The following is a 22,444-nucleotide window of genomic DNA, read 5'->3' on the forward strand; positions in this document are numbered from 1 at the left end:
CTATTTGGCCTTTCTTATAAATGGGAACATATTTGCGATAATTGCTCTTTTACAAGTAGTACTGACATACACACAGAAAGATTTATATATTTAACATTACCAGATTATAAAACAGTCTCCTTTAATAAACTAGTTAAAGATGCATATCAGAACATGGTCTGTTCTCAATGTAATTCAGAAATGTTATCTACCTTATTTATCCATAGATATGGACAGTATGTTATTTTAATGCTTCAACGATGCAGAGCTGATGGAAGTAAATTGTCAACTTTAATTAAAAATTATGTGGCTTCTCAAATATCTATTTCTAGAAGAACATTTGTAACTGTAGCAATTATTTTTCATGAAGGGTCATCTATATCACCAACTGGTTGGACGCTGTGCAATGATAGTCAATTAAGTTTTAAGAAACGTTTGCCTTCTGAGTTAAGAAATTCTTATTTGATATTTTTGCAACCAAAATTTCAGTGAAATTACTTGGTGGAGTCAGAGTAATACTGTAAAGATATGAAAATGTGTTCTTTAGAAATATGATGTCATTAAGGGTGTTCAAATATGGAAATGAGACTATTATGTGCCAAAGTGATAGCATCAGGTAAGGTTTCCTTAATGTTTCTGGTACAGGACATGTTGGAATTAACTTATACTATTTGGCAACACGGAAAACAATGAGATATGGAAATGTTGACTTATGATAAATGTTTTTAGAGTACACTTACTTGGAAGTTTGTGGAGAGGTAGTAAAAAAACGAATTAACTCATACCATTTGGCCTTGCGGAAATGTATGAGATATCTAAATGTGGAATACAGATAAATGTTTCTAGAACATACTTACTCGCGAGTTTGTTGAGAGGTACTCAAAAAAATAAGGACTTATCTCATAGTATTTGGCCATGTGGAAAAAAATGAGATATAAAAATGTTGATTTGAGATAAATGTTTTAAGAACATAGTTGCACGGTTATTTGTGGAGCGGTATTTAAAAGTAACTGGTATACTTTAGTTAGTTTATAATTGTGGAATATGTGGTGTGCTTACTCAAGAAATTGCGAATTAGAGAAAAACATTTAAGACATGTTTTTTTCTAGGTATTTATAGTATGTATAGAGATCTTTTATGGGTTTTTTAAATACAATCATTTTGATTGTGTTTTTTTTCCCCGCTGTTACATGATGAATACTATTGAAATCACTGTTTATAGTGAAAATCAATTTATCTGAAGACAGCAAAAATAAACCAGTAAATATGTTGTTTAAGATATTTTGTTATATTGGATTTAGAAGTATGTATTATAACAGATTTCTTTATTGTCTTCCACAGATATTATATTTTTAAGGTAAGAACAACTAATCATATCTGAAAGTTTCGTGTACCTATCTGTTACTCTAATTTTCTTCATCCTCTTCCTTTGATAATGGTGTTTAGATATGGTTATTTTCTTTCACTCATGCTTTTACTTTTACATCTTTTTTGTTAGTATTCTATTCAGTCTTTCTTAGTCTTCAGTTTCTTACTTACGTTGCTTTATAGAGAGTTACCTTCATTGATCTTTTATTGGCTTTGTTTTGTGAATCTTAATTTGTTTGTCTTACTGAACCTTACAATTTGTTCCCTTACTCTGCTTTCTTTATTTATGAACAATTTCCAATCTAAAATCTATAGTTTAGTTTTCTCACCCTACTTTATTTTTGTTTATATGTCTCTCTTATACTCCATGTCTGTTTGTATTTTATTTATCTTCTGTTACTCTACCTTTTTGACTCTTTTTCTCTTAGTGTTGGTTCTTTATTTTATCTATCTCTTTAAGATATTTAGGTACTCTTAGTCTGTTATTTCAGAGACTATTTGTTTTGTGTATTATCACTGATCATACTCTCATTTTGGCTGTCACTTTAGTTTCCTTTAGACTGTCATTGTTTGAGTGCTTTTATTTCTTTCAAAATATTCTGTCTTGGTCTCTTTCTGTCCCTCAGTCTTCTTTTCTTTCACTTTCTGCTTCAATCACTTCTACTTTGTTTTGTTTAATGAAATAACACTATAACCATATTTTTACTTTTCTTTCACAGATACCATGTTTTTCAAATTTTTCAATATTTTCTTTATTATTATTTCTTAGGTAAGTATAAATAATAAAAATACTTTTTACACCCTGTGTTATTTCTTTGAGTATCATGGTCATATTAGTGTTGTGTTTTATATAAGCATTTCCATGGAGGATTGGCTGCACGGTCACAAGGAGCGTCTAAAAAATTAATTTAAGAAATCAACAACATTTCAGTCAGTCAGTTCACTAATGCGGATGTGTGAAAATATTGCAGGTAAATGATATGTGTTACAGAACTTTTCAGGAAATTATCAAAGGAATTTTATTCTGCATTTTTGATTTTAAAAGGCAAGATAGTGCAGATAAAATTGTCTTATTAGTATGTAGCTGATGCTAACAGCAGTTAGTGACAACTAATGATAGATAATGAGTATATTGGGATTTGCTTTGTTTGTCTGTGAAATTTAATATAATTGACATAGAAAGTTAACATTGCAAGATGTAAGTGACTGCAAACAGTTGCTAACATTACTATCTGTTTTTACCCACTTTGGAACATATTTGTGCTATATTTGAAAATGATCAAAATCAAATAGTTGCCCCTGAGCAAAAAAAGTGGTCCACATTCAAGAGGTGTGGTCCATATTTAATGGGTGTGGTCCACATTCAAGGGGTGTGCCCTTTCATGAAACATCATTTGCACATACAAAGCATGAAAGTGGGAGGACACTGTTCTTCTATAGGACACAGGGCCAAGGTGCTAATGGGAACATGCTGAGCAACTAAAAAAATAGCAAGGCCCCTTTCTGTAACAAAATTATTTTAGCCGTTCAGCACAGGAGCACCTGAAAAGCAGAATAGCCGCTGCTATTACTAACCTACTTAGTCCTTCCCAGGCCTTCAGCTTAGGAGCACTTGAAGAGAGGTAAGGCCCCTGCAATTAGGTAATTAATCAGTCCTACAGGCCTCGGGAAAATGTCCTAGCAGGGGACCTCAAAACACAGCCAGGTAGGCAGGGGGAGGTTGAGGTGAAGCTGGTGCATGGGAAGTGCCATCCCAGTGTGTTCTGGCAGATTAAGTCTTTACCATTTACTGTAGTATTATCCTTGTACTTGTGTATGGTACTCTTTTGTTACTTGCACACTTCAGTTTTTGTTGGTATCACACTGTATACTACATTTTACTTTTGTTTACTTTAGATACTTGCTGCATGGGCTGCATGAGCCCCAGGGGGGCTGAGGTGAAAATGGCTCAAAGGCCTGAGAAACACCTAGCCCCCTGGGAGGTTGATTCTTGGAAATAATCATCCCTCCCCAGCCCAGCCTTAGCTTTATTGCTTGGTAGGGCAGGGGTGTTCAGCCGCACAGAGAGGCTGCTTTTATTTTCGCTGTCTGTCTCCGTGTACTCTGTGGGTCGTTTTTTTTTCTCCCCTTTCCAAGTGCACTCTGTGTGGACTGGGGCAGGGGAGAAAAAAACGGCCCACAGAGGGCACTGAGGCACTGGCCTTTCGGGCCATGCCCGAATGTCCGCCTTGGTAATCCGCCCCTGACTTTCAGCACTGTTTTAAAAAAAGAAGGAGTGTTTTCAAAGGAGGTTTTGGATGTTATTGTGTACGTAGATTAAAGCACCTAAACTACAAATATGCGTGTAGTATAGTGTGGTGCTCGACTGGAGGTATGTTGTTTGTCTTACTGCATGCAGATATGTAGTTTAGCAAACACCTTCACACAAATAACAAGCAAACACTATTGCCTTTGAGATTAGGTCCTACTTCCTTTATATACATAAGCAGTAACCATGGTATTGTTCAATATGTTAATAAAAAGACTGCTGTTTAAAATTTATGAGATAATGAAAGAACGTTATTCTGATTTAATAATTTTCTTTTACAAACTTTTTTAAAGAAACTGTTTCATAATAAGCCTTGATGGTAGTTTTACTTTTTTTATCTAAAACAATGTCTTCTGTTTATTGAGGCAGAAAGCTCCTTTGAGAATTCCAATGCGTGGGACGGGTGCTCCTGCTGCAGTATAATTCAAGGCCGTTTCAGGATGGACTGTTAGCGTTATCACAGGGGAGGAGCGCGCAGCTTTCTGAGATGGATACAGTTACACTTAACAGGTTAGTGACGTCTGTGGAATTTACAGACGGTTAGGCATCCAAGTGTGCGCCGTGCTTTTGGCACCTCATTCCGGCGGACTGGGGAGCCGCGGTGCACAGTTTGGGAATCCCTAGTTTAAGAATTAAACTTTGATAATTGTATCACTCCTAAGCGTTAAAGATCGCCGCTGTTCTATGAAAAATTATTGGAAGTAAGCCAACATAGTGATATTTTTTACTAGTTGTATACGGTAAGTAGATTGCTAAAGGCAAAAAACGGGACATAAAATGAAAATAGAAGAAGGACTATGATTTCACTTCTAGTCATGAGAGTGCATGTTAGCAGAGAATTACAAAAGAGGCAGTCTTAACGTAATTTGAATACATATGTGATAGTAACCCCTGTAACAGTCTGGGGCACTTAATATTGCAGCGTGAAAACAAGCGTTGCTTTTATGCACTAATGTATGCTTTGTAAATACGAGAGGGGGTTGATTTAGTTTTATTTTCCTCACCTCCACGTTAACGCTGCCAAACGCTTCATCACAGCTGCCCGTGGCACTCGTACGATAAAGAACTTTATTTAAACTGTTTTCCTAACAGGAGCCGTGTACGAGATAGTATTTTCGCCTTTTAACAGGTTTTGCTTGTAGTTTAACATACCCCTACTATGCATGTCATTAACTGTCTGTGCGGCACAAATGCAAAGTGCTTTTACCGCAGGCGGTGTTATCACGTTCTCATAAAGATGTTGAAGAATATTTACAAAGATTCAAAAGAGTTTAACGCTGCCTTGAACGGCAGGAAGTTGCCGATATAGGGGCGAAAACGGCGTCCATAATATGCTTCATAAATTGCAGTCGAACGTCATGTTAGATATAAAGGCATATAACATACGTTTTAATTTGAATTTTGAAAAACATAGGGGCATATTATAATGGATAGTCGATACATTTTCGCCGCTTTTATCGACAGGAAATTGGCGATAAAGCGGCGATAATGGGTTTCATAAATTGCCCTATGGAAATCCTATCAAAGCCCATGTAAGATGCGAAAAATTGTAATATGAGCTACGCTAAGAATTTCATACAGCATATTATCAAGTCCATTATTGCCGGTTTATCGTCAGTTTCCTGTCGATAGAAGTGGCGATATTGTATCGTCCATCCTTGATAATATGGCTCATATTATGAAGGCGATTATCGGCGCTTTTTTAACAGCGTTATGCCGATTAAAGCGAAGTGAAATTATCACGTCTTCATAATATGTCCCAAGTTTTGCCGCATTCTTTAATTATTGTTCCTAAAATGCGGCAATAATTTAGCTTATGAATAGAGCTCTTTTTGGTACAATGAGGTAGTTCTGAAAAGAACTGTTTTTTTTTTTAAGTTTTTCAAATTTTTTAACTGTAAAACAGGAACATTTGAAGTTGTAAAAAAATTAGATGCATCCGAACATTTTATGCTGATTAAATCTTCTTTCCATAAGAATGACGCTTTGCTCCCCGTACACAATTAATCCTTTGCACTTGTTGCATTTTACATGCACTTCCTTTAAAAATGGTTTCAACTCCATCTGTTCAGTCGATGGAGATGTAGGTCGTCCTGTCGATGAAGTACTGGCCTGAGATGGTGGCAGTTCTGTGGCCAGAGCTCTTGTCGCTGCCTGTGCATATTAAACAGGGTGGACTTGGCTCATATGCCTTTTCATAGTATGAATTGAAAAAGAATATTTTTTGGTTGGATTTCCTCTGGAAAGTACAGAGCCACAAATTGTGCACGTTACTTTCGGAGCATTTACTTTTTTTGGACCTTGTGGAAAGGTAAAAAATTGCCAAAGAAAAGATTCCTTTTTTTTTTTTAAAGGAAGATAACCATTTCCTTCAGATTCCGAAGAAGAATTGCCTGCGGCCGCCATTTCAGCAAAGTGTCCGGAAATATGAAAAAGGTTGTTCTCCCTTCAGCGCCAAATAGATAGTGAGGGAAGTTGGTGGTTTCTGGAAAATTGCGGAATCGAAACTACTATGAACCAATAGGAAGTGTTCTTTTCAAGTCACATGATTTGACATGCGCGTATTAGGACGTATACGCGGTGACGGAATCCGGACACGTACGTGATTTAGAAGTATCGGTCTAATTTGATGAAGTTTTAAAATGTGAAAAGGAGGAAAGGTATACATTCTCAAATATTAAATACCTTCATATGGGGTCACAAGAACAATGCCGATAAAGTATCAAACTTTTTTTATTGTTTCAAAACACCGGGGTGCGCGCACTCTGTCGCGCACCTTGGTACGTTTTTTAACATCTGACAAGTCTGTAAACGGTGAAATGAACGTAAGGTAAAGACTTTGTAAAGCTTTTGAGACTTGCAAGGAGTTCCTAAGCAATTCTGACAGTGAAGAAAACGTTGTAATACTATGAAAGCATTTCTCGATAATCTATAATAAAACTATAGAATACATTAAAAAAATATTTTATATTTCGCAATTAATAAAAGCTAAGAAATATAATGAAAAAATATAACTTATAAACAGTTTATAGTTAAGGAGTAGCCTTTAAAAAACCTATGAAATTCACTGAAAAAACCATAGGTTTTACACACGTTATAGTTAGGAAGTAGCATTTAAAAAACCTATGAAATTCACTGAAAAAACCATAGGTTTTACACACGTTTTAGTTAGGAAGTAGTATTTAAAAAACCTATGAAATTCACCGAAAAAACCATAGGTTTTACACCAGTTATAGTTAGCTGGAAGTTTTACTCGCATAAAACCATTGAAATTCCCACGTTATAGTTAGTTGGACTCACTATAACTTGCGCGTGCAATGCACTGCTGATGACGTCACATATTACATCACTCATGACATGGTCAGTGACATCACTCATGACATCACTGATGACACCATCCTTGTGACAGAGTGACAGACCTCCTTTCACTGTAATGTAACCCTTGAAACACATATTCAAAAATAGAAACTAAAATTTTCAAAAAAATGGAGATACCCATACCAGTTACAACAACCAATTCAATAATTCCACCATCTATATACACATCCACTCATTCACCAACAGTTCTATATAGTCACTCATACATATACTCACTCATCATATGTAGTGATACACCTATACATCTTGTTACACACCGACAGTCATCCAAAAGTTACTCACACACATACTCACACATGCAAATAAACTATTGAACATCCATTTATTTGCATATACAGCTATACACACACTACCACTTTACTTCTAAGGAAAATTACACATACTTAGTCTCTTAAACAATCACTTATAGAAATACATACTAATTTAAATAGGAACTCTTACAATCGCTTACTCTCAGATATACTCACTTATATACATCAATATTCACATACACTAGATTAAAACATATGTAGTTACTGATAAAGAAACTAGTGAGACACTCATTCACTCAGTAACACACACATATACACAGTCATCCACCCATACAGTCCTGCACATATCCTGTCTTCAAAACACATACAAAGAGAGAGTCAGTCATTCATGCATCTATGTGCTAAGTAATACCTCCACCAAACCATACAAACACTCATACTGATACTAAGAAAAACATCTAATAACCTATATACATACACATGTACCTACTCACCAACCCATGCAACCACTTATACACAAAGTGAAACACTAATACATATATTTAAATATTTAAACATTACTCACTAATATTTATTTTTCAGAAAGACACACATTCACTGGATGGTGTCATCAGTGATGTCATGAGTGATGTCACTGACCATGTCATGAGTGATGTAATATGTGACGTCATCAGCAGTGCATTGCACGCGCAAGTTATAGTGAGTCCAACTAACTATAACGTGGGAATTTCAATGGTTTTATGCGAGTAAAACTTCCAGCTAACTATAACTGGTGTAAAACCTATGGTTTTTTCGGTGAATTTCATAGGTTTTTTAAATGCTACTTCCTAACTATAACGTGTGTAAAACCTATGGTTTTTTCAGTGAATTTCATAGGTTTTTTAAATGCTACTTCCTAACTATAACGTGTGTAAAACCTATGGTTTTTTCAGTGAATATATATATATATATATATATCTATCAAACAGTCCATTTTTGTTCTTGTTCGCGAACAACAGCGAAACGGACACTTGCTTTTTCCTCTATAAGCAGGCATTTATTTTTCAAATTTTTTGGTGAACTGCCATGTGTGTTTTCAGACGCGTTTCGGAGAGCGCAGTCGCCTTGCTCACTGGAACTTAAGTGTTAAGTGACCCAACATTTTTTTATATAGAAATTTCAAACACACCAACCACCAATAATGGAAGAAAGACTTTAACAACCACATATGTATCAATGTAAACACTGGCAGGGCCCAAATGTGTATTTACAAACGCGGAAAAAAAATAATATCTGTGCAAATACATTGGAACCAAAATTATAACATTTTTATAACATTTTCTCCTTTGTGATCACAATTATTCAACATGAATGCACACATTACCCATATTGATAATGCTGTGTGGTATCAAGTCAAAAACATTAATAACTGCACAATGCATATTTGATTATCACATAGATTTGAGCCATGTAAATTATAATCACTGTTGTTGTTGACATATATAAAAAAAGGTTCCTGTATATAAACAATTCTCACATGGGGTCCCTACCATATTTAAACAATGACCTACTAAAGTGCATGTGAAAAAGGGCAAATGCATATAACTAAAATGAGTGATTTGTTGTAACAACAATATCACTTGAAGTTCAACCCTACAGTGGTCTATCATGACACCGGACAATCCTGCTATGTCCAAACTTACCCAGTAGAATGTCAAAGGGTTGAACAGTTGGGGCGGGAGAGGGACACAGCAATAAAACCAAACTCGAATACTGGAATTCATTGGATAAAGTAGTTGAAATAGGTTCATTGAAGTAAAGTGCATATCATATACCGCCAAAACAAAAGAAAACATCTTACTGTTGATCACCGACTAATACAATTTAGATGTTTGATCTTTCCAGTCTCCATCCAAACAATAAATAGCTAGTACAAGTGTGCCAATAAATACCATAAAACCAATCATCCATAAAACAACATCTCATAAATTCATGGTAAAATGCATATAAACTGACCACAAGGCCAACTAAAAATCATCCAGATAAAAAGACTAAAAAGATCATATTAATAAATAGTTGCAACCAGATACTAAATTCATATATATACACACAGGCAAAAGGATAGTTGAAACCCAAGATAAAATTAGATGTGTATAAGATGCCCTAAAGATAGTGATGAAGATCCTTACAAATGTTAAGACCTCTCGGGCTCTTGGAATCCAATTCTATTATGTATTTGGTTTCCAGTTGTCTGAGGGTCTTTTCCCTGTTGCCTCCTCTCTTGTTCGGTAAGACACTGTCGATCACAAAATATTGTAGAACATTAAAGTTGTTATTGTGATCTGTCCTGACGTGTCGGGCAACTGGGTAAGTGGGATCTGCATTGACTGTGGCTCTCAAATGTTGCAAAATTCGTGCATGTACCTGTATTGTTGTGCTTCCTACATATCTAAGGCCGCATATGCATTTTAAAACATAAACGGCATAGTCGGTTCTACACGTATAGTGTCCTTTCAATGGAATGGGAACCTCTGAGAAAGCATTAATATAGGAATTGGTGTTAATACCAAACTTACACGCTCTACATGTACTGCACTTAAAAAAGCCTTTTTTCGATGACAGACTGTTATTTTTCGAGTATAATTCTGGGCTCGTTTTGACAAGGTCACTACGCATAGAGTGTGCCTTACGGTAAGTAAAATTGGGTTTGCATGGTAATATTTCATGAAGAACAGCATTGGTTAAAACTATTGGCCACTGCGTGTTAATAATTTGTTTGATGGATTGTGATTGTCTACTGAAAGTAGTAATGAATCTGCAAGGACCTACAGGTTTGGGGTCCTTATTGGAAACTGCTTTGACTATATCCACTGTAGTGGCATTCGATTCTGACACTCCTATGAGCATCTTGGACCTATATTTGCGATTAGCCTTTTTCATGGCTTGGTCCAATTTGTGTGGATCATAGCCATGTTCCAATAATCTGCCTCTAGCAGCTGTTGTGCTTCCACTAAGGCAGTCTCAGTACTGCATGCTCTGCGGATACGCAAAAACTCTCCATATGGCAGGCTGGCAATAGTATGGTGGGGATGTGCACTGGAGTCATGTAGTAGTGTGTTACCAGCGGTTGGTTTTCTGTATAGGCTAGTCTGAATCGTGTTGTCAACAATGTCTACTTTGATATCTAAAAAGGTTGTAGTTCTCAGATCTACGTGGGATGTGAATTGAAGATTTGATTCATTCGAATGTATTACTTCCACAAAGGCTTGTGCCTCCGCCTCATTACCTCTCCAGATTATAAAAACATCATCGATGTATCTCCACATATGTACAACATGCTGTTCAAAAAGTGCCCTGTGCTTGTTTCTGAGGACATGCTCCTCCCACCATATATATATACATACACACATAAGTACATATAGATATAGTAATTTTTTTGATTTTTATCTAAATAAATCTTTATAAAAACAAAATCAAATGCTGCATCTCTCATGCTTATTCATATCCCTATACATCTTTTTAATGTAAGTTTATATCATTTACAGATGTAAATTTTTTAAATGAACACACCTATATAACCTCACAAAAGAGGAAGCTACTATAGACGTGCATAGAATAAACTGAGGTTCTCATTTATAAGCCCATTGTGCCACCAGTGCATCACTTTTTTTGACACACCTGCAGCGCTGTGTGCCTGCCCATATTAATAAGGCCACGTAAAGTCACCCTGCATGACTTTTCATGGCGGTGTAAATATGGGCCCCTTTCAGGCATTACCCTGAATGAAAGGGGCGTTCCATGGGTGTTGCTGTGGGTGTTCCCACCCAACATCCATGGACCTGACACATTCTCAGGTTCACAACGTTTTGTAAAGCTGGGAATGCGTCAGAATCTGCAGCATGTATAGAAAGAGAAAAATGCCATCAGTGATTGATTTTGTTTAAGAAGATGTTCCATCCTGCACAAAAACATTCATCCCCGCAATGCATGAACCCTTGCAACATGACGAAAGGGGAAAGCACCTGGATGCATTATATTGTTGTTAATACGACACATCCCTCTTCTTTTAAAATGGCTTGCAGCATTGCATCATTTTGCAGTAAATGAGGCCCGAGTGTTTTTTTTATAACAGATTTATTTTGTAACGGTTTTGGAGAAAAGCAATCTGGCTGTTACACCTTTTTAAAAATGTTTGTACTCTGTGCCTTCTTCTCTAGGAATTACAGGTTGCACATTCTAAGTAATGACCTTCAGAGTAGGAGTAACACAGGCCATGGGAAAGGAGAGAGGGAGCCTGGGTTTGGACCCCAACCCCCACCATCCAGCACACCCACTCATATAAATTGAACATGAAGGAGAGCGACACCCCAGTGGAAAACAGTAACAGTAACCCGCCCCAGTGGTCAAATTATTTCTTAAGCATTATAAAATATATTTTTCAATTATCCAATATCTAATACATTATTTTGTAAACAAAATAAATGATATTTTAATGTTACATGTGACGTTTTTAACTTTAACCCCTTCTGCGCTGCGGACGGCCCCCAGCCGTCCCACTTGATGGTGGGCGTGTGCGGAGGATGGCTGGGGTCGTCAGCAACCCACCCACTCGCTAATTCTCCCACACAGCAGGAGAACTAGCGCAGCACCTAAGGTGTTAAATATTGGATAACATGCATTAATTGGGGGGGGCACTGTCCTAATACCAAACCCGAAGGCATTCCTTGCATGTAATTACATTTGGGTGTTCAGATATAATTTTTTTCAGTACAAAAGTAGAACTCAACAAATTATGATAAAATAATGTACATCCACAAGGCCTAAAACAGCCAATCTTTACAGGTGATATAAAATATATCAACACATAACCCCCAGTAATGTCTAGTGGAGGGAACTCGAGGCTATGGGGTCTTTAGGGTGAGCTGGCCTCCAAATAAACTACATACGCACAGTTATAGCTTCCCTAGAGTTGTAATCATTTACATCATGTCACCATGTCCCTAGTAGCACTACTAAATAGGAGTGCTGGGCATATCAAAATTGTGAAGGGCTGTCCTCACACACCACCAGGTGTCATGCTTCATCATAGGTAGCCCTCACTCTCTATGAATCCAGTTTGATAGAGAGTGGGCCTACATCTGAAGGCAGGGAAGCACTTCAAAATTATTTCAGTGGGGGCCCGCGTGAATAGTGAATTATAAACCAATGAAATACCCAAAGTATACAATTCATTGGTAACAGCAAAAGATACAAATGCAAAAATAACATCTAAAAACACTTCATATAAAAAATATAATTCTAAACTTACATTACAATGTTAAATATTACAATATTAAAGCAAATTAAATATCACAATATTTCTGTGCATTTTTCATAACAATAACATTGAAAGCAGAAAAAAATAATATATCTATCATTAATGTTATTTTTGCAATCACAAGAATTTTATCAAGACATTCTGGTACAGCGATATTTAGGACTCCATATTCATGTACCTTACAGGAGACATGTCAGGAAGTAGAAGCGTGGCGCCTGCATTGACTGAGCGAGGACGCTCAACAGGGCCATACACACTCACGCAGTTCTGGTCTATTTCGTTTTGTCCCCGGAAATACTACATCTCTTATGAGACAATTGTAGTTTCTGTAGTTTTTGACGCAGCCTATCCGCGCCCCTTAAATATGGACAAAGCATGTCGGTGGGTGTGCGTATTCTAGATTGCCATTTTGTTTACCTCGAGGTCTCCGGTAATGGTTCCTTACCCTTGGGAGATTTCGCTGTCACCCCCACTTTGCTGGCAGGTTGCGGAGAGTTGAGTAGAGGTGTTTGTTTCTTTTCTCCTGCACAGGGATCCGTCTGTGTTACGGAGGAGGCTCGGGGAGATTCCCGGCGCATTGCAAAACTGGAGCTGAGCTCATAGTTACGAGTGGCAACATCAGAGTGCAGCCATCCTTGAACTAAGCCAAAGGCTGTATTATCCATGTTGGGTGCTGTGAGGTAACCGCATCCATTTTTCTTTGTCTGTGTCAAGTATTCAGGAGGCAAGGGACTATTCATAAGTGGCTTCCTTATCTGTGAGCTAGGTTATGTGGAAATGACTTGGAGAGGGGGAGACACTTTTTTCTTTTCGTTTTTGTTCATTAGCAAACTTGACATTTCAGTACTTTTCTCATTGCTTGTTTGTGCTTATCAGGAAAAGGACGTGACATTGGAGTTGGTTGTGTTCAAGAAGTCAGATTCACAACCGCTGCAACTTCTATCCAAAGACCACCCATTTTTTGTTGTTTATTCATTTTTTTGACCTTGAAGGCTTCTTCATATTATTGGTTTCCATTTCACCATTTTATTTTGGGTATGTATGATAAGAGGCCTGAGCAAAATAACTCAATTGTTTGTGGTTATAAAATGTGAGGACGCTAATGAATTTTCTGCTTTCTGGTTTGAAGGATAGAGAACATAGCTTTTAGGGGAACAGCCACTAAATATATGGAAGAAATGAGAGAACACAGTATTCTTGCTGGAGGTATGTGGTTTTCTTTTATTATAAACACACTGTGATGATAAGCTTCAATTGATCTGCACTTCATTATGTTTCCTAAAGTAACAAATGTCATTATATCACAAGCAATACTTATTATTTGCGGGTGCATCAAAGATGTCAGATACCCATCCACCTTAAGTATCAAATCACCGGGTTTACCAACGTAGTTCAGATACCATATTGAAACACAGACACCCGAGCACACCTTACAGTTGTTGCTTTTATCCAAAATCCTCTAGAGCATTGTCCCCAAAGTCATCCAATGTCTTTCAGTACAAAGTTCCAATTATCACGTCGCCAGACTTGGTCCCAAATCAATACTCCCAATGATGAAGTCAATCCAGTTCAATCTTTATTTCTTTCAAATAACACTGCAGCTGACACGTGTTTCGCCCAAGCCGGGCTTCCTCAAGGCTGCAATTACCATACAAAAAAAACCAATGCTGTAACCACTTATTTTACAATCCTAAAACATATACAATATTTGGTAATAAAAACCGATATAAAACACCATTATCCAAGCAAACAGAGAAAATCAAGCTACATGTGCGTGTAGGACCACCCCCAATCTGCAAACGTGTAGGTAGGACTCCCTCTCTCCCAAATGTGTCCATTTCATGCAAGAAGGGTGTCATACTATTTGTGTACCCGTGAAAACAGAGCCACCATACACCAATCACCAAGTGCCAAAGTCAAAAACACTTGATTTATAGGTGGATCTGATCGATAAGAAATTTCATTGCAATCTACAGTGCTACATATTGCAAAAATCCCAAAAAGATCCAAAAAGGGGACCCCCCAATGTGAAAAACACAGCAAGACAAGTGAGTCTCTCCTTATCACTCTCACCTCGCTAATGTCCAATCTTTGCTTATAATATCATCAGTGTAATTTATACATCTGATGACTCTTCTTTCCAAGTCATAAAAGGCAGAATCCATATGTCTGAAAAAATTAATAACTCCTGTTAGCTCCAAAAACGATTGGGTTCCTAAGGAATATAAAAGGTATAACTCGAATATTACAACAGTCTACTCACTTACCCTCATATTGTTAGTTAGAGGATTAGTTGTCGCATCCCTGTTCTCCAAATATGTATACTGGTAAAGCTTACTTTGTTTAATGAAAACGGGTGTCCTCACAGAACCATGATACGTTTTATCTATAAAAAACAAAAAAGGATGGCCACACATCAGTTGCCATTGTGTCTAATTTAAAAGCCAAGTTCCCTTCTTCTACCAAAACGAGTATAAGATCTAGTGTCGCGTTATGTTCTTACCGTGCGTGTAGACGATTTCCGCTAGAGTGTCCACGTCTTCCATGTTGCGCAGGCTAACGTCATCAGACAGGGTTCTTCAGTCTATAGACTGATAGAAATAAACAAAGGACACTCCATATTTAAGCATCCAATGACTCGACCACCTTGGTGGTCATCTTAGTGAGTATCCAATAATATGTTTCAAAGGTATGATATCAGTGTCTCAGATATCCTAAAGCTCATTTCGTTACATTTAGCTATTATTCGCTATGCCCGTATGCACTACACTCTGTGGTAAAAATGCGGAAAAGAGTTTTCCATACACTCGCTTCTCAACTCCTCAGTTCGAGAATCCAATCTTGTTAACCTACCTATTTTGCCATGTCATCAATATATTTTTCCTACCCATACGGTGATAAATGTGTTCACATTGTTTGTGTATAAGTCGAACACTGCGTCAAGATAAAATACAACGCATAGTTCATACCTAATTATAAACACTCCCGTAACCAAACTGACCTTCCTTATTATACCTATTGCTATAGGGTAGTTCGTACATTTATTAGATACTAAGAAGTAGGACAGCCAGAACCAAAAGTGTAATCAAATATAACCAATCCCAAAGGAAGTGAACCATAGTGATCCCAAAGCCCCATCATTGCGCACCACTATGTGTGTTTGCAGGTCACAGCTAGACATGTTAATACTTTCTAGCATATGCACAGTATTACCCTTGATTGTTTTCCAACTTGAGAATATATCATACACTTTGAAATTACCTCAATATTCAACGTACATTTCTCACTGTCAGAATACCATTAATCTCTGTGATACATACTATAAAGAACAGTTACATCTTGATTCAGAAGTTGCTTTACAGTTTCGAGATCAATGTACAGACATTATTACTCAGATAGTCCAACCCTAATGATCATAAATGGATATTCTTTATAAAAATTGAAATAGATCTTTCTCTACATTAATACCCTGTTCCACAGCTCACAAATTGATTATCTATTTGCTTTCCATCTGTCGTAGTTGGGAGGTTCTATTCCCACCTCGCTAGCCCAGCTGTGCTACATCAATACCATGAAAACCTATATTGATCATTTCTGTATTTTTGTGTATTGAATTGAAATGTAGAGCCAACGGGTACTGCATATTGTTTTTGCAAATGGCTCTTATATGTTCCTGTACCCTTTCTTTTAGAGACCTTACAGTATTAGCGATGTATATTTTATCACAGATGCGTTTAATGCAGTATTTTACATACTTAGTGTTACAATTATTAAATTGGTTGATTTGATACACTTTCTCTGTGTTGTATCTGAATCTGGTTGTTTTGTCCATTGCAAAGCAACATACACTACACATACCACATTTGTGAAATCCTTTAGGAGCAGATGGTAACCATGTCAGGTGTGCCTTCGGCGGAATATAGCAGGGCGAAAGTTGTTTTTCTTTTATTAGCGAGACTTATGGAGAGTAGTCTTATTCCATGTGGTTAACACTTTCCTTCTCTTCTTTCAGGTCTCTTTCCTTCTTTTCAGCTGTTCCCTTCCTATTCCTTCCCTCACTTGATCACCCTAACATTCTGTGTTTCATATCTAAGTTGGGGGTATCAAGAGGTGGACCAAATTGAGCATTGTTCGGATACTGAGGAGTTCTTTCTTCCATCCTTGCCAGGTGGAAGTCGTGACAAGACATGGCAGTGATTTAGTGTGTGGCTATACTTGAGAGTGGATCTGAGGGTCTCTGGCTCATGTGGAAAACATCACGGGAGGCAGAATAGACAGGTCAACCAGTTAAGCAGCTCAGTATGCAACCTGGGAATACTCTCAATCTGAACACATGTGGTTGCAGTAAGAGGACCCCAAAAGACAAGCCATTGAGTCAATAAGTGATACCAGCTATATTGATTCTCTTGGTGTCCTTGTTGGAAAAATGTTTAATGCTGGTCCAGAAGTGAGGTTAGAGGAGAGGGATCAAACTGAGTCAAGAAATACTAGGACAATGAGGCTCCCCATACAGAAGAGATGCCAATTCAGCTGCTGACCCACGCACACAACGATCTACACAACCAAGGGTCCACCTACCTTAACCACCTACCGAACTTCCACCAACCGACAAGAAGGCTATGCTCCGCCTTCTTATCACTGTCCTGCAACTTCAGAAGCAGAAGTGGAGAACGCTCCTTCTCTCACATCACAGAAAAGACCTGGAACAGCCTCCCCTCACAACTCTGGACCATCACCTCACTCCCAGAGTTCCAAAGGGCAATCAAGACCTGGATGTTCGAATGAGCCCCTGAGACCTGCAAGCCTGCAAGCACCTGGATACTCTTTTGAGTGATTAACCGTACACTACAAATCCTGATTCATTGATTGATTGATTGATTGATCTGAGTGTACATTCTCAGCCCCAACTGCTAGAAATCATGAACAGGAGTCAGTGTCCAAACTATAAGAAGAGAAACTTCACTGGCAAGGACAGAACTCATAGCCATAATAGGGTAGGGTTAGACTATTGAGGATAAATGAACAGCTTGAGTTGGTGTCCATACATAGAGCTGAGAAGACCAACAGTGCAGATCATTGTCCCAATTATGGGTCTGGAAAATAAGGGCCTGACTATAATGGCGGGGAGATTGCCACCGACAGACTGTCGGTGGCGGTCTCCCTGCCATTTTCACCAACTTCACCTCCCGCCACATTTGGATGGCAGGCATCTGTGTGGCGTACAGAAAGACTGACCGCCACAGATCCAACAAGGCAGAGTAATGCCTACAATAGTAGCGGTGCCTACCAGGCATCGCATGAAGGCATTACAATGTTCCTTTCTGCTAGCCCTTTCATGGGCAATGGGACCGCCATGGTGGCGTTCACATCATAATTAGCCCCTTGGGACTGCCGCTTTGTAGGCGGGTGGTCCCAAATGCAAAACAATGGCAGACGGACTGAAGTCTGACCGCCATCGTAATGAGGCCCTAAGTGTCCTTGCCTCTATGATCTCTGCAATATTCATGACTTTAATTTAATGTGCTTAACTAAGTGAAAGGCCACATTTGGAGCATCTTAGAACATGTATCCTTTCTTGAGGCAAAAATGCAATTGGAGGACCTCAAAGTAGTGAAGAGAAAAGGATTGTGAAGGTGTTAAAGTAGTAGAATGGAATGTGGGAGGTTGTGGGAGAAGGGGCGGAAACCCAGAACCAGTTATTAGACTGGGTTCCAATGAGGTCAGAGCTGGACAAATAGATAGTGGGCCAAGATCCTAATACACGAGAATGATGGGTGAGGGATAATGATCCAGTCAATGAGTTAAAGGTAGCAGGGAAAGGTTTGAAAAGGGCCTGCATTGTTGAGCTGAAGCAGATATGTTTTGGAAGTAATATTGACAGAAGGTGGGAAGGAAAGAACTGACCATGGTTCTAGCTCAGGCAGGGCAGAAGCTAGGTGGCCCCGGTAGGCAGGCACCCTTAACTGAGGCTGACTTTGAGGACCTTCATGTGAGGCACAAATGAAGTGTAAAGCTGACCATTATGGACATCAATTGACATAATGAACAGTCTTACTTTGATTCACTATATCAACTTTGTGCCCCAGGCTTTCGGCATGCAAGATGAGCAGGAGATGTAGCTCTTATGGAGTGGATATCCATAATTGGTCATAATCAGAATATCACTAGCAAAAATATCTTTGGGCATAAATATTGTTTGGGGTGTAGATTTTCAAATACTGACTCCTATGAAATGACACAAACTTTATGTCAGCCCATATTTTGTTTTTGATTTTCTGGTCCAATACCCTTAATTATCAGCATTGGGAGGGCATTGAAAAGCCTGGAGTTCTGCCACGGGTGTTGGAATAAAGGGCATATGTTACAGCACCATTCTTGATCTTGAGCTGGGATCTGGAGCACCTCTGACTGCAGAGACTCTCCCTTGATGGATTCATTGAGCTACGCAGTTCATGCTAAGAAGTTAACAAGCTTGGAGAGTAAACCAAGGATTTTCAATAATTGTTAATTGTCAAGGTTCCAGAAACAAGGCTCGATGTGGTACACTACCCCTAATTGAAAACTTGCTGCACATGCTGTCAGTGAATTGCTGGTTCACTGCCTTTGAATCGTGGAGCACAGAAATAATATGAGGCCCCAGAAGAAGGGGTATAATTTCCTATCAAATGAGACAAATAATCTGAGACCTGCATCTGCCTGTGAAGATTGAGGTCTAGGACCACTGCGAGCAGCTCTCCATTGCTGCTGCATTAGTTCCCATGTGCAGCGTAAGGAGGAAAGACCTTTTAGGCGGTGTACCTCAAATAATCTGTGCCCGATCATTGAATGAAACTAAGGCACTTCAAGATTTCAGGACTCTGTGTGAATCCCTTCATACATTACTACCCCTTCTATTGTGGAAATAGAAGAATGAATATTAATACTGCATAGTGAAGTATCATATTTGGGACACTTTGTCTATTGTTATAGACATTTGTGGCCATAGCGGGTTGTGGGTTTATATAGGGACAGGGTGAGAAGTAATTTAATTATAACAAATTAATGATTATTTTAAAATGATATCATTTATTTAATTGATAATTAATTATGTTAATTGTGCAATTATTTTAAATGTAATTTTAATGTGTAGGTTGTGGGGTTTATAGGGGAACAGGAGGAGACGTAATTTAATTGTAATTCATTAATAATCACGTGTTAATTATTATTAATTATTTAATTGATAATTAATTATGTTATTTGTGCATTTATTTAGGTGAGGTTGTGGGGTTTATGGGGTACAGGGTAGGGAGTAAATTAATTCAATATAATTCTTAATTAATATTATTTATTTAATTGATAACGTATTATGTTAATTGTGTAATATTTTTATTTTTATTTTAGCTGTGGGTTGTGGGCTTTATAATGGTAGAGTGCGGGACGTTAATTAATTCTAAAAAATTCATATTCATATTTTGAATTAACAATCATTGTGTAATTGAAAATTAATTTTGGTGATTGTGCAATTATTTTTAAGTTTTAGGTGTGAATTATGGGTTTTGTAGGGGTACATTCTTTTACTGATATTAATTATTAAATTGTTAACTCATTTTCTTAATTGTATTATTAATGTTTGGTACATTATTAGGAGTGTGTTGTGTGTTTTGTGGGGGTATATTGTGGGAAATAAATTATTTGTATTTAATTATTATTTATTTTTTATGAATAATAATTAGTGTGTTGATTAATACTTATGTTGATAATGAAAATGATTTGCTTTTTAAGTAAAGTTTTAAGTGTGGGTTGTGAGTTTTTTAGGGGTATATGGTGGTAAGTAACTAAATTACAATTATTTAAGAAATATGTTTGTTAATAAATAATTTATAAATAAAAATATTTATTCACATGAAAAATATGTTTTATTCTAATGACAATAATATGTGTAGTTATTTATGATATGTATTTTACATTATATTATGTATTTTTTTTAATTTATAATATAAAATATATTTGTATTTTTATTTGTTCACTACGTTTTTGAAATTATTTTATTGTGTTGAAGAGAATTTGTTTGTTTCTAATTTTGCATTGATTGCAGTGGGAATAGTACTTTTTAGCCCTCCACACTCCAACACTTTCCCTACTTTTGCACTTATTGAGGTGGGAATAGTAAATTTTACCACTCCGTATTCCAACACTGTCCCTACTGTTTCACTCATTGGAATGAGAATAGTAAATGTTACCCCTCCGCAATCCAACACTTTCCCTACTGTTGCACTGACTAGAGTGCGAAAAATGCATTTTAACCCTCTGCAATCCAACACTTTCCCTACCATTGAACTGATTGAAGTGGGAATTCTAAATTGTACCCCGCAGCAATCCAACACTTTCCATACTGTTGCACTAACTGGAGTGGGAATCGTAAATGCAATCTAACACGTTCACTACTGTTGAACTTAGTGAAGTCGGAATAGTTAATTTTACCTCTCCAGGATCCAACACTCTCTCTACTGTTGTATTGAGTGTAGTTGAACTTGTATATTTTAGACCTCCTGAGTATGACACTTTCTCTGATCTTGTATACATTGTAGTGGGACTAGTATATATATTATTTTAAAATGTTGTAGTTTACTTTATATTGTTTAAATTTATATTAATATGCATTTGGTTATTTAAAATTATAAAACGTATAATTATTAATGTTTTTAATGTACATTTTTTATTCAACATTTTTATTTTGTTTCATTTTTTATTTGTAATTAAAATGTTTGCTTTAAAAAAATGTTTTATTGGATATATTTATATATATTATATTCACTGAAAAAACCATAGGTTTCAGACATGTTATAGTTAGGAACTAGCATTTAAAAAAACCTTAGAAATTCACGGAAAAAAACATAGGTTTTAGGGGTGCTATAGTGAGCTGGACATTTCACTCGTACAAAACCATTGAAATTCCTCCGTTATAGTTAGTTGCATAAGTGTAACTCGCGCGCCTGCAATCCACTGCTGATGAGGTCACATATTACATCATTCATGACATGGTCAGTGACATCACTGATGACATCACTGATGACATCTCAAATGACATCACTGATGACATCACTGATGACATCATCCAGGGAATGTGGTTTGGTTTGAAATTTAAATATGTATTATATACATACCAATCTGTATTGAAGATTGAGTGGGTATATAACTGTCTGAATGGAGGATTTATAGCAATGTGATTGACTAATTTAAAGTGTCTCACTAAATATATGGGATAGTGATTAAACTGTGTGAATACCTGTATCACTCTATCTCTTGTTGTGTAAACTACTACATAAGTTGGTTACTAGCTATGTGAACGTCTATATTAGTATTAACTAGTTAAGGGAGTATTTTTATGGGATAGTGAATGTGTGTGTGGTTGGGTGGGAAGTGTGTGACTGTCCAAAGATGTATAAATAGTTGATTTAGTAGGTATATGAGGTTAAGACTGTATCTGGAAACAGTTGTTTGGGTGAGTGAATCGCTTTATGGGTGTGATAATGAGTCAATATATTTCTCAATGATACATGTCCAACAAAGTAGAAATATAAAAGGCAGTGTATGTGACAGTTGTTGTTTATAAATAGGTATACATAAGACTCAGTGATTGTATGAGTGACTGTATCGAAAACTGGATACCTGTTATAGTGATTTTATAACACACTAAGTATGAGTTACTATCTATATGAATCAATAAAGTAGTGTTTTTATAAGTGTGTAGCTTAGTAAATGTAAGCATGATCAATTGTTTGCATAATTGAGTAGGATGACTGCATAAGTGAATAGTATATGTAACAGTATTCTATTGATCTTTGTTAGCATGTATGAGGGAATTTATAGGTAAGTGTTTAGATG

The sequence above is a fragment of the Lissotriton helveticus genome, chromosome 1_1 (genome assembly GCF_964261635.1).
Source record: "Lissotriton helveticus chromosome 1_1, aLisHel1.1, whole genome shotgun sequence".
In the NCBI taxonomy this organism is placed as follows: domain Eukaryota; kingdom Metazoa; phylum Chordata; class Amphibia; order Caudata; family Salamandridae; genus Lissotriton; species Lissotriton helveticus.